The following is a 12,238-nucleotide window of genomic DNA, read 5'->3' on the forward strand; positions in this document are numbered from 1 at the left end:
CGATGCATTAAAGAAGAATTTAATCTAACCGACTATTCCGAAATAGTAATACGAGCCGATCAAGAATATAATCAGAGCATTCATTCTACAACGAACCGAAAACCTTGTGACGTACTATATAATAAAATAGAGCACGATAACATTCCTCAAATTTTAAAAAATACACAAGAGAAAATTTTAGAAACACATAATGAAAACAGAAAAGAAAAAGTATATCATGTAGGACAGGTAATTTATGAAAAGAAACACGGGGAAAGAAATAAACTTAAAACTAGATATAAAAAACAAGTAGTTAAAGAAAATTTACCTAACAAAATAATAATCAACAATCGAAATAGAATTATTCACAAAGATAATATAAAATTCTAAAAGTTTATGTGTCACTTTTTTTCCCTTTTCCAGAAAATGTTTTATCAGGTGCTCATACTACACCTTATTTTATTAACAAAATCAGAAATAACAGACTATACAAGTCACGAGTATCTTTTATTCAAGGACAATAAAGACGTATTGACGTAAGATTCATACGCAGAATTATTCCACGTAACTAACTTAAGTTTTTATAAAGAAATAATAAAATTGGAATCAGATAATATAAAAAGGGATACTAATAAAAGGTCACAATAGGAAATTAAATATGACATAGAAGTAATCGAATTAATTTTATCACAATTAATATCAACTAGGTCAAAAAGGGGGATAAATGAGATAGGCACTGTGTGGAAATGGTTAGCTGGAACTCCGGATCATGATGATTTTATTAAAATACAGAATAAAATCGATGAATTAATTGAAAATAATAATAAGCAATTTATTATCAATTCCAAACTGTTTAAAGAAATAGAATCTCTTTCTGATGATTTTAAAAATGTTTTTATTGATCAAGATTTACCACTGCGAAAACATCGCTTACGATTATTAACATTTGATCTGCAAAATTTAATTGACACAATCACACTAGCAAAAATTGACGTTTTTAATACCAAAATATTAAATAATGATGACATCATGGAAATATTAAAACATGGACAAAAACCAGTAATTATCGCTGACTTAATGGACATCTCTGTTTTTAAAATCGCACTGCATAAAGAACTTGTAATAATATATATAAAATACCCAATAATAAAAAACAGATGCGAAATATATTACGCTAGAGCGATTTCCCAAATCGATGGGAAACTAGTATTAAGCAATCAAGTCGCAAAATGCGCAAATATGTTTTATGAAATGTCTAACTTTAAGAACGAACTTTTTAATAATTATTGCACTTTAAATAATGAAAAAACTTGTTTTACCCGCTTACTAAATGGCGAGAAATCCACTTGAAAAAAAAAGAGAGAAAAATAAAAAAATAGATGGTGCCATTCTTATAAATGGTAACAATATTGTGAGCAACTCTCATTTAAACGGTTCATTTTTGATAACATTTAATGGTACAACCGAAATTAATAATATTTCTTATACCAATTTTGAAAACAAAATTCTTAGCTATTTAACTACGAACCACTTCAAAAATTATGAAATATCCGATTACATATTATCAAATAACTCAGAACTTTCTTTAGATAATATAAACATTTTAAATCCTTTCATTAAAATTAATAATACCAAAATATCACTTACCTTTATATTATTAATTTTAATCATTATATATTTGATTTTTTTACTTATTATAAAATACAAAAATGTCATATTATTTGTAACCGAAAAACAACGGCCAGAACCAGAAAAACCTATTAACCAAGAACATTTTTTAACAGAATTAAGAGATCAATTAAATGAATTTCATATTGAATCGGGACGATCCATTTTAGAAGGGGGAGAGTTATCCAACCCGTGAAACGGTTCCACTTATGGAATTTATAAACAAATTTTTGAATTCAATCTCAGCTATGTTACCCTTGCCTTCAGCGACATTGCCTTTGCCTTTGTTTAAGATTCTGCCTTTGCCTTTGCCATTCACTTCGAGGGCCGTGCTTGACCGGCCTGCTAAGATAAATAAACCAATCGTAGAGTAAACACAAGCTTCCGTTCGAAGCCCAAACTTTTCCGTTCAAAGCCCACAGTATTGCGTTCTAAGTTCAGAACATATTGAGTTCCGATTTTCAATCAAATTGCATCAGTCAGCATAATTTCATTACACAACGAGATGCGACAGTTTCAGCATAAGCTTTTATTTTAAACAAAAATTAAAGTTCTGGAAGCTTAAGAAAAGGAAAGCTTCTGGCCGAGGTTCATTGGTTAATTTTTTAGAATTAAGAGCCAGTCCTATTTTATCCGAGACCGCGATCGGTTCACAGTTTATAAAAAGTGTCTTGTATTAATTGAGTTTTAAGAATAATGGTTTATCACCCGAGTTCTAACAATAAAAAAATAAATTTTTTTAAATCATCTACTAACGACGAATTTAATTTGCATATATAAATATTCGTGCAGTATCCTACAAGAACACTTGGCTACTATACATTTTTCAGCGGCGGGTAAAAAATAAAAAGAGAAGGCTCGAAGTGATCGATTCGGACAGCATGGAATGACTTCGCAAAAGGAATTTGCGTACGACCATAGTGATCTGTTCCATGTTTTTATACCCTTGCAGAGGGTATTATTATATCAGTCAGAAGTTTGCAAAGCAGTGAAGGAGACGTTTCCGACCCCATAATGTATATATATTCTTGATCAGCATCACTGGACGAGTCGATCTAGCCATGTCCGTCTGTCCGTCTGTCCGTCAGTTTCTACGCAAACTAGTCTCTCAGTTTTAAAGCTATCGGGCTGAATTTTCCTAAAAGTATTCATTCTTTTGCAGGTAGTATATAAGTCGGAACCAGCCGGATCGGACAACTATATCTTATTCCTCCCATAGGAATAATCGAAAAACAAAAATTAAAAAAAAATTATTTCTTGGGTGGTTTTATATAAACTCCTACGCTTGGAAATAAAATTTTTTAATTAGTACTGAACTCCGAATTTTATCAATCAAAATTGAAAGACTATATCATATAGCTGCCATAGAAACGATCGAAAAATAGGTGGGAAAATAATATGAAACAAATTATAGCTTCGGTGTTTTTAACATATAACCTCCTACGCTTGGAAAAACCATTTTTTAATTAGTTCTGAATTTCATATACAATTTTATCAAAGTCGGTTGAATATATCATATAGCTGCCATAGGAACGATTGGAAAATTGGTGGGAAAGTAATATGAAACAATTTATAGCTTCTGTGTTTTTATACCCGTTACTCGTAGAGTAAAAGGGTATACTAGATTCGTTGGAAAGTATGTAACAGGCAGAAGGAAGCGTTTCAGACCCCATAAAGTATAAATATTCTTGATCAGGATCACTAGCCGAGTCGATCTAGCCATGTCCGTCTGTCTGTCCGGATGAACGATGAGATCTCGGAAACTATGGGAGCTAGGCTATTGAGATTTGGCGTGCAGATTCCTGAGCTTCTTACGCAGCGCAAGTTTGTTTCAGTAGAGTGCCACGCCCACTCTAACGCCCACAAACCGCCCAAAACTGTGTCTCCTACAGTTTTGATGCTAGAATAAAAATTTTAACTGAAATGTAATGTTCTCATCAATACCTATCGATTGATCCAAAATTGCCACGCCCACCCTAACGCCCATAAACCGCCCACAAACTTCAAAAAATCGTAAATATGAACGTGGATATCCCGGAAACTATCAAAGATAGAGAATTGGGATTTCAGATTTAGATTACGTAGCCTTATAAGCAGCGCAAGTTTGTTACGCGAATATGCCACGCCCACTCTAACGCCCACAAACCGCGAAAACCTGTGACGCCCACAATTTTTATGCTAGATAAAAATTTTTAACTGAAATGTATTGGTCTCGACAATACCTATCGATTGGTCAATTTGGCACGCCCACTCTAACGCCCATAACGCTTAAAGCTGTGTACCGCCGGTAGGTGGCGCATTTTAATCTCGCTTTGCTACTGCATATCTCTATTTAGCTGAGTAACGGGTATCTGATAGTCGAGGTACTCGACTATAGCGTTCTTCCTTGTTTGACATATTATCTAATACTATTGAGAATATAATTTTTTATATTTTTAAATTTAATAATTATAACTACAAGGGTGTACAAACTTCGGCTTGCCGAAGTTAACTTCCTTTCTTGTTTTTTCTTCCCCTTCTTCGGCGCCCATTCACGTGTGGCCTCGACCGACTCCTGTAATCAAGAGTCTTTGATATCTTCACTGCTGTTGCTTTATGTTAAAGGTATATTCTGTACTCTAGTATTTTTCCTTAAACTTGGCTTTGTAGTGCTTGACATGTTTTTCGCAGTATTTATTAACCAGCGGTCCACTCCGAGACCCTACCTTTCGAATTCCGCTAATGAAGTAATGGGGATGTTAGCAGCAAGCCGCACCTGGCAGTTCATGTTGTTTTTTAAAAGCTCAGTTTGAAATGCATGTTGTTCATATCGGAGACATGAATGTTTCGTGCTGTCCTTGCTTGCGTTCCATGAATTCCTTGACATTCTTAAGGTCACTTCCGGTTGTGGATAATGCTCGTTTCATCTCCTGTGTCAACGAATATTAGTCAATATCGTAGTCTTCTGCCTTCCCCTCCATTAGCTGCCAATACCATTTAGTGGCTGCACCTGTCAGCAGAATATGGAATTCCCGAAAGACTTCTTGGTGGCCTAGGCCATACAACTCTTGCAAGCGGTCGAAGCGGAACAGGAAACTTTCAACTGTCATGCCGCGACCGCTTCCATCGAACTTTAGGTTCCATCTGTCTAATCTGACTTCTTTTGGTCTCGGTCCCTGAAACGATGAGTTCCGATCAATCTCTGAATACAGTTGGTGACTCGTCTCCCTCTCGTTTGTTCTGGATTGTCTGTGGGACGGAGTATCTATCCGCCTAGGTGTTCTTAACCGATGCATCTAGCTGTTGAGCATGTCCTGCGTTACCGGTTTTATAGGAGGAGTCTCTTGGTATCTCAAGAAGCTGTCAGTCGGATTCAGAACAGTTCGGGTCGGCGAGGGCAGTCCCTTCTGTTCGGGTCTCCTAGATGATGGAGACTGCAACTTTGCCACTTACGCCTTCAGCGCTTCTATCTGGGCGCTCATGCCTCGCTGCATTTCACTGCTCTGCCTAAAGAGCTCCAGCAACCGCTGCTCACACCACTCGGCAGCCTCAAAGTTGTCCTCCTCTTGCCTCTGAAATTGGGGAAGCATACTTGAAGCATACCTCCTATCGGAGGTCCAAAGGGTAGATTCACCCCACTGGCGGCTTCTTCCATTTCAGTGGATTGGTCCAGATTGTTTTCTTGGGAGAGGGTATCTATCTCCCACGGCTCTCATTCAGGTTAATACTGTCTTCCCTTTTTTGCGTTTGGTGTAACAGGATCACGTGATTCCTTTCCTATACAAGAGGGTTCTTCTCTCTGCCCCTCAAGTTTCTTTTCGGCCAAGAACCATCCGATATTTAAGCCACAAAAATAAAACAAAATAAATATCCCTCACTAGGTGTTTTAGCCGCTTTTACACAACTTGGTTCCGCTAAGCTAACATGCCTTTACTTTTCCTTTCTAGTCAGCTCAAATGTTTCAAACGGAAACTGGCTGTGTTAAGATATAGAAGCTGTCCAAAACCCCCTCCCGCCAGTCGTCGAAAATCATGTTGTTTGACCAATCATTTTCGGGCTCCACAACCGTTTCCTATTTTTCTGGACTCGAACCAAGCAAACGACCTGACAAGAGAAACTTAAAATCGTCCTCCGCCCAAATATGCCAAGGGAACCAATCAAACGACCTGGTACGTCGTGGGGCGTCGGCTGTGCGTTTCCTGTCAGATTCCCCACCCCCATTTTGTCCTGGATCGACAAACGAACAGTAGACCAGCACCGCAATGGCTAAATGCGCTACCGTTATGCTGCTCTTTCTGGGCTCGAACCTATCAAACGACTTGGCAAATGCCTAGTACGTCGTGGGTCGTCGGCCAGAAAGCACATCTAAACTGTAACTACATTAATTTCAACAAATTATCGGTCAACATAGTATTATAAAAAGGATAGTTCTTGGTTTCGGGAAATTCCGGTAAGTTTCTACGGTTGAATACATTTAAAAGTCAGTCCTCTATTCTGCGACAAAGTCTAATTGAGTGGCCACTCTACACTGACAGTCACAGAAGTTGGGGATTTTAAAATTACTAGTATGAGAACAAAGACAAAAAACTATCACGTGCACATTTAAAAACTTAGTCTCCCTGCTCTATAAAACAGAAAGCTATGCCATACTCAGGTGCATCCACTTCGATACCGCAGGTATCGCGATTGTTGACCCTAGCAAAATTCCTTAAGAAATATGAAAAATCCTAACGTTGGGCGTCAATTCTGTTACGTGTGCAAATATGGCCCGAGTCCTGACAGGGACTTGTTCTTGACCTAATCCACTTCTCACGTCACTAATAACGTTCTAGCTCAATTAATTTAATTGACAATTATTTTGTTAGCGGAAAGCAAATGCTGACTGTTCACAACTACAAATGTCGCTCAGAGGGCTCTTGCAATTGTAGACTGATACTCGCCGCTGAATGGGAGATGAAGATATGCAATCAGCAAATCGAGATTGTTATGCGCCACCCACCCGCGATCTCAATATACGGTTATGTGGGCGGCAGACAGATGTAAGAGTTATGGGCGTTAGAGTGGGCGTGGCAAACTTTTTTTGGGTCAATCGATAAGTACTGACGAGACTAATACATTTCAGTTAAAATTTGTTTTCTAGCATGAAAATATGGGCGCCACTGGTTTGGGCGCTTGTGGGCGTCAGAGTGGGCGTGGCAAACTTATTTTAGGTCAATCGATAGGTATTGACAAGACCAATACATTTCAGTTAAAAAAAAAATGTTCTAGCATAAAATCTGTAGACACCACATTTTAGGCGGTTTGTGGGCGTTAAAGTCGCCCGACGGATGCATGAAGAGCGCATCCATTGACTACCTTGAGCCCGAGATCGAGACCCGGTCGAATGTTACGGACGGTGGCCCGAATAATCAAGCAGCAGTTGAGCAGACATGGCAATGGAGTCCCGAGAGCCAAAAGTACAGTTACACGGGACATGGCAGATTAAGGACATCGCGGTGCAACGACGTCGCCGAGCGGGAACAACAGATCCTTCGAGCAGAGAAGAACGTCGACAGCAGCACACCGCAAGAGTTATCGATGAGGGAAGCACACGGAAACCGGGCAAATTAACATTCTCACTAGCGAATATTTCAAATTTTTTTTTTTTTAGCTTTACTTATTTACTACTAAAATTTTATAGGTCGAACATATTTTATGTTCGCTGCTCTTTACTTTACACTCGATTTAACTGCTCAATTCGATTCTCAAAAACGGATTGCCCTACCTCGAGTTCAATGATCAATAATCAAACCTGGGCTTAAGAGACTTATCTAAAAATTTTTTACCTCAAAATCGATTAAGAGAGTGACTCAAGAGAGTCGCAAAAATAGGATAACGCAATTTGGCAAATAAAATTAAAATTAAAATTCGGGCAGGAAATTGGTGTTTACCTTACCGGAGTTTTGAGATCGCTTTAGGGATCTTGTGTTTACGTTAGCAGACTTCAAGGATTGCTTTGGAGATCGGATGTTTTCAATATCGGTTTGGATATTTACAGTATCCGTTTGGTGCGGAGTCTGTGAAACTGATCTCGGTGGGAATAATTTGGAGGCGTAGTTGAGAGAAATAGCTGAACACGGATTTATCTCGGAGTCAGGCAGAGTTATTTGGAAATTGGCTCTCGGCTTCGAGTTTTAATCCGTTTGGACTTTCGATCAAACTTAACTTAACATTTGTTACCACAATTTGAAGGTTCAATAACTAGAGACCTTATTGTATTCGGCAAGAGAGCACCATGTCGGAGAGGTCGAATTTTATCGTTTTCGTCGTTGATATTTCGAACTACATTTTTTTGTTCTTGACTTATAAATCGCCTTAGTCGTATTTTTAATTGTAAGCACGGTGGTGATTTTGTAGATAAGCTAATAATATAGAATAGTAAACCTAGATAATTCACAATCAAGTGGTACACAGTGCTCGCATATAATAGAAGTAAAAATTATAATCATTATTACGATATTTATACCCGTTACTCGTAGAGTAAAAGGGTATACTAGATTCGTCGGAAAGTATGTAACAGGCAGAAGGAAGCGTTTCCGACCCCACAAAGTATATATATTCTTGATCAGGATCACTAGCCGAGTCGATCTAGCCATGTCCGTCTGTCCGTCTGTCCGTCTGTCCATCTGTCTGTCCGTCCGGATGAACGCTGAGATCTCGGAAACTATGGGAGCTAGGCTATTGAAATTTGGCGTGCCGATTCCTGAGCTTCTTACGCAGCGCAAGTTTGTTTCGGCACAGTGCCACGCCCACTCTAACGCCCACAAACCGCCCAAAACTGTGGCTCCTACAGTTTTGATGCTAGAATAAAAATTTTAACTGAAATGTATTGTTCTCATCAATACCTATCGATTGACCCAAAAAAAAGTTTGCCACGCCCACTTTAACGCCCACAAACCGCGAAAACCTGTGACGCCCACAATTTTCATGGTAGATAAAAAATTTTAACTAAAATGTATTGGTCTCGTCAATACCTATCGATTGATCCAAAAAAAAATTTGCCACTCCCACTCTAACGCCCATAACGCTTAAATCTGTATACCGCCGGTAGGTGGCGCATCTTAATCTCGCTTTGCTGCTTGCATATCTCCATATAGCTGAGTAACGGGTATCTGATAGTCGAGGTACTCGACTATAGCGTTCTTCCTTGTTTTTAATTCTAAGGGTACCGAGAGAAGTTGTGAAGTACTGGGGAAATTTGTTGTAAAATAAAACATCTATCACTTAAATTGGTTAGGCGCAACTCAAGGTATAATTAAAAACTCGGAGATATTAAAAAAGGCTTTTTAAAAAATTAAAAAAAAACGTATCCTAAGAACATTTTTAAAACCGTTATACCTGTTACTCGTAGAGTAAAAGGGTATACTAAATTCGCCGGAAAGTATGTAACAGGCAGATGAAAGCGTTTCCGACCCCATAAGTATATATATCCTTGATCAGAATCACTGGCCGAGTCGATCTAGCCATGTCCGTCTGTCCGTATAAACGCTGAGATCTCGGAAACTATAAGAGCTACAATACTGAAATCCTACGCAGCGCTATTTTGTTTCAGCAGGATGCCACGCCCACTGTAACGCCCACAATCCCCCTTAGACTATGGCTCCTACAGTTTTGATGCTAGAATACAAATTTTAACTGAAATGTAATGTTCTCATATATACCAATATCAATACAATAAAATTTAGCAACGCCCACTATAACGCTCCCAAACCACCCACAAACTTCAAAAATTCGCGGATATCTTGTTACGCGAATATGCCACGCCCACTCTAACGCCCACAAACCGCCCAAACCTGTGGCGCCCACAATTTTCATGCTCATTGACAACATTACCACTCTTTCGCCGAATATCCACGTAAGATAGTTTTCGCTAAAACTATTATATCAGGCCAAAGGGAGACACGATTTACCTAAATCAAAAGCAGGCGAATTTGCCTTTTCATGACCAGTTACGAAAAAAATAGTGGATTTTATTCACCCAAAGACGACCTCGCAATAGCATATTTTAGGTCTAAAAGAAGGATTCCATTATGTTTTTCCCACTTCATCACATTTTATTTCACTTGTTTCAAAGTGGGATCATTGCCAAGTAGATATTTATGATTTTTTTATAGCTATGCGAGTGCGAGAGAGATGAAGGTATGCTTTAAGATACTTTGATTTTTTCACTTACACACCTAGCCTACAGCGCCACTTATTTTCTTCTTTTATAACGACACTAGCCAGCAATGCTATATAGCCTATAGCGCCCCTATCGGCTTGGCGGCGTATTAGTGAAAGCAGCTAATTTCGACTCGGCTAGTGATCCTGATCAAGAATATATGTACTTTGTAAACACGGAAACGTCTTCTATCTACATGTTACACACATTCTGCCGAATTTAGAGTACCCTTTAATCTACGAGTAACGGGTATAAAAAATGTAATGTTTTTTCTGTTGTAGTGTTTTGGACAAATGTTTGCTGAGAAATAACGTTTTAAGAGTATGGCGCTCCCTCCTACTGGGGTAAATGCCTTTAGCCTTTTCAAATATTGAATTAAGACTACCCTTTACAGAGTTGTGTTTTTGCTTACTATAAAAACTACATCAAGCAATCGTATATGCTTTTTAAATAAACAGTAAATTTATTTTTAAAAATCATAACTAATTACCTGAAAATGACCCCATTTTGAAACTAGGAATATAAAAAGCGTCGAAGGAGGGCCAGATATTTTAGTTTTAAAGAAAACTAGCTTACGTGGATATTCGACGAAAGATTGGTAATATTGGCAAAATATGTATGAGGATATATCTTAGAAACGACGTGCTTTAATCTCAAGATGGTACTTTGCGCTTTAAAACAAGAAAGAACGTTATAGTCGAGTACCTCGACTATCAGATACTCGTTACTCAGCTAAAGGGACAAAAGGGAAATGGAGGTATGCAAGCTGCAAAGCGAGATTGAAATGCGCCACCTACCCGCGATCTCAATATATGGTTATGTGGGCGTTAGACAGATTTAAGCGTTATGGGCGTTGGAGTGGCAAACTTATTTTTGGATCAATCGATAGGTATTGACACCTAATAGGTATAACAATTAATGCATTTCAGTTAAAATTTTGTTCTAGCATGAAAATTGTGGGCGCCGCAGGCTTAGGCGGCTTGTGGGCGTTAGAGTAAGCGTGGCATATTCGCGTAATAAACTTGCGCTGCGTAAAAGGCTACGGAATCTAAATCTGAAATCCCTAATCTCTATCTTTGATAGTTTCCGAGATACCCGCGTTCATATTAACGATTTTTTTAAGTTTGTGGGCGGTTTGTGGGCGTTGAAGTGGGCGTGGAAAACTTGGTTTTGCGTCAATCGGTAGGTATTGATGAGAACAATACATTTCAGATAAAATTTTTAGTCAAGCATCAAAACTGTAGGAGACACAGTTTTGGGCGGTTTGTGGGCGTTTGAGTAGGCGTGGTACGATGCTGAAACAGTCTTTCGCTGCGCAGGAATATCAGGAATCTGCATGCCTAATCTCAGTATTGTAGCTCTAATAGTTACCGAGATCTCAGAGTTCATCCGGACGCACAGACAGACGGACATGGCTAGATCGACTCGGCTTGTGATCTTGATGAAGAATATATATACTTTGTGGGGTCGGAAACGCTTCTTTCTGCCTGTTACATACTTTCAAACGAATCTAGTATACCCTTTTACTCTACGAGTAACGGGTATAAAGACGGGGGTGGCCGGGTTGATATGGAACGTACTTGGGCATTTCCACGGGTTGTACAAGTAAAGTACGTTCGTACGCACTTAGTGCAAATTAAACAATAAATTAATTACTTCGGCAAGCCGAAGTTTGTATACCCTTACAGTTATAAGAAATAATCAATTTTAGTAACACCATGTTAAATTTTAAGGACTGTTGCTTTCAGTGATACTTGTGAAAAACATATAAGCTCCTATGCTTGGATATAACATTTTTAAAATAGTTCTGAATTTTGAGTTTAATTTTATTAAAATCGAACGACTATATCATATAGCTGCCATAGGAACGATCCAAAAATTGGTGGAAAAATAATATGAAACAAATTATAGCTTCGATGTTTTTTAACATATAACCATCTACGCTGGAATTAACATTTTTTAATTAGTTCTAAATTTCGTATTTAATTTTATCAAAATCGGACGACTGTATCATATATCTGCCATAGGAACGATCAAAAAATTGGTGGAAAAATAATGTAAAACCAATTATAGCTTCGGTGTTTTTTGACATATTATCTTAAACTATTGGGAATATCATTTTTTGTATTTTTCAGAATTTCGAATTAAATGTAATAATTATAACTGCAAGGGTACAACTTCAGCTTGCCGAAGTTAACTTCCTTTCTTGTCATAATATTGGCAAAAACAATGCGGGCAAAAATCTACAAATTGAGACGGAATATTCTAAAGCAATAACTTTACTTTTAAAATGCATTCATGTAGCTTTCTATAGAGTCTGTTCCCAAGGAAATATCTCCATTTGTTTTTTTATACCCGTTACTCTTAGAGTAAAATTGTATACTATATTCGTCGAAAAGTATGTAACAGGCA

This window comes from Drosophila suzukii, chromosome 3 (assembly GCF_043229965.1).
Source record: "Drosophila suzukii chromosome 3, CBGP_Dsuzu_IsoJpt1.0, whole genome shotgun sequence".
In the NCBI taxonomy this organism is placed as follows: domain Eukaryota; kingdom Metazoa; phylum Arthropoda; class Insecta; order Diptera; family Drosophilidae; genus Drosophila; species Drosophila suzukii.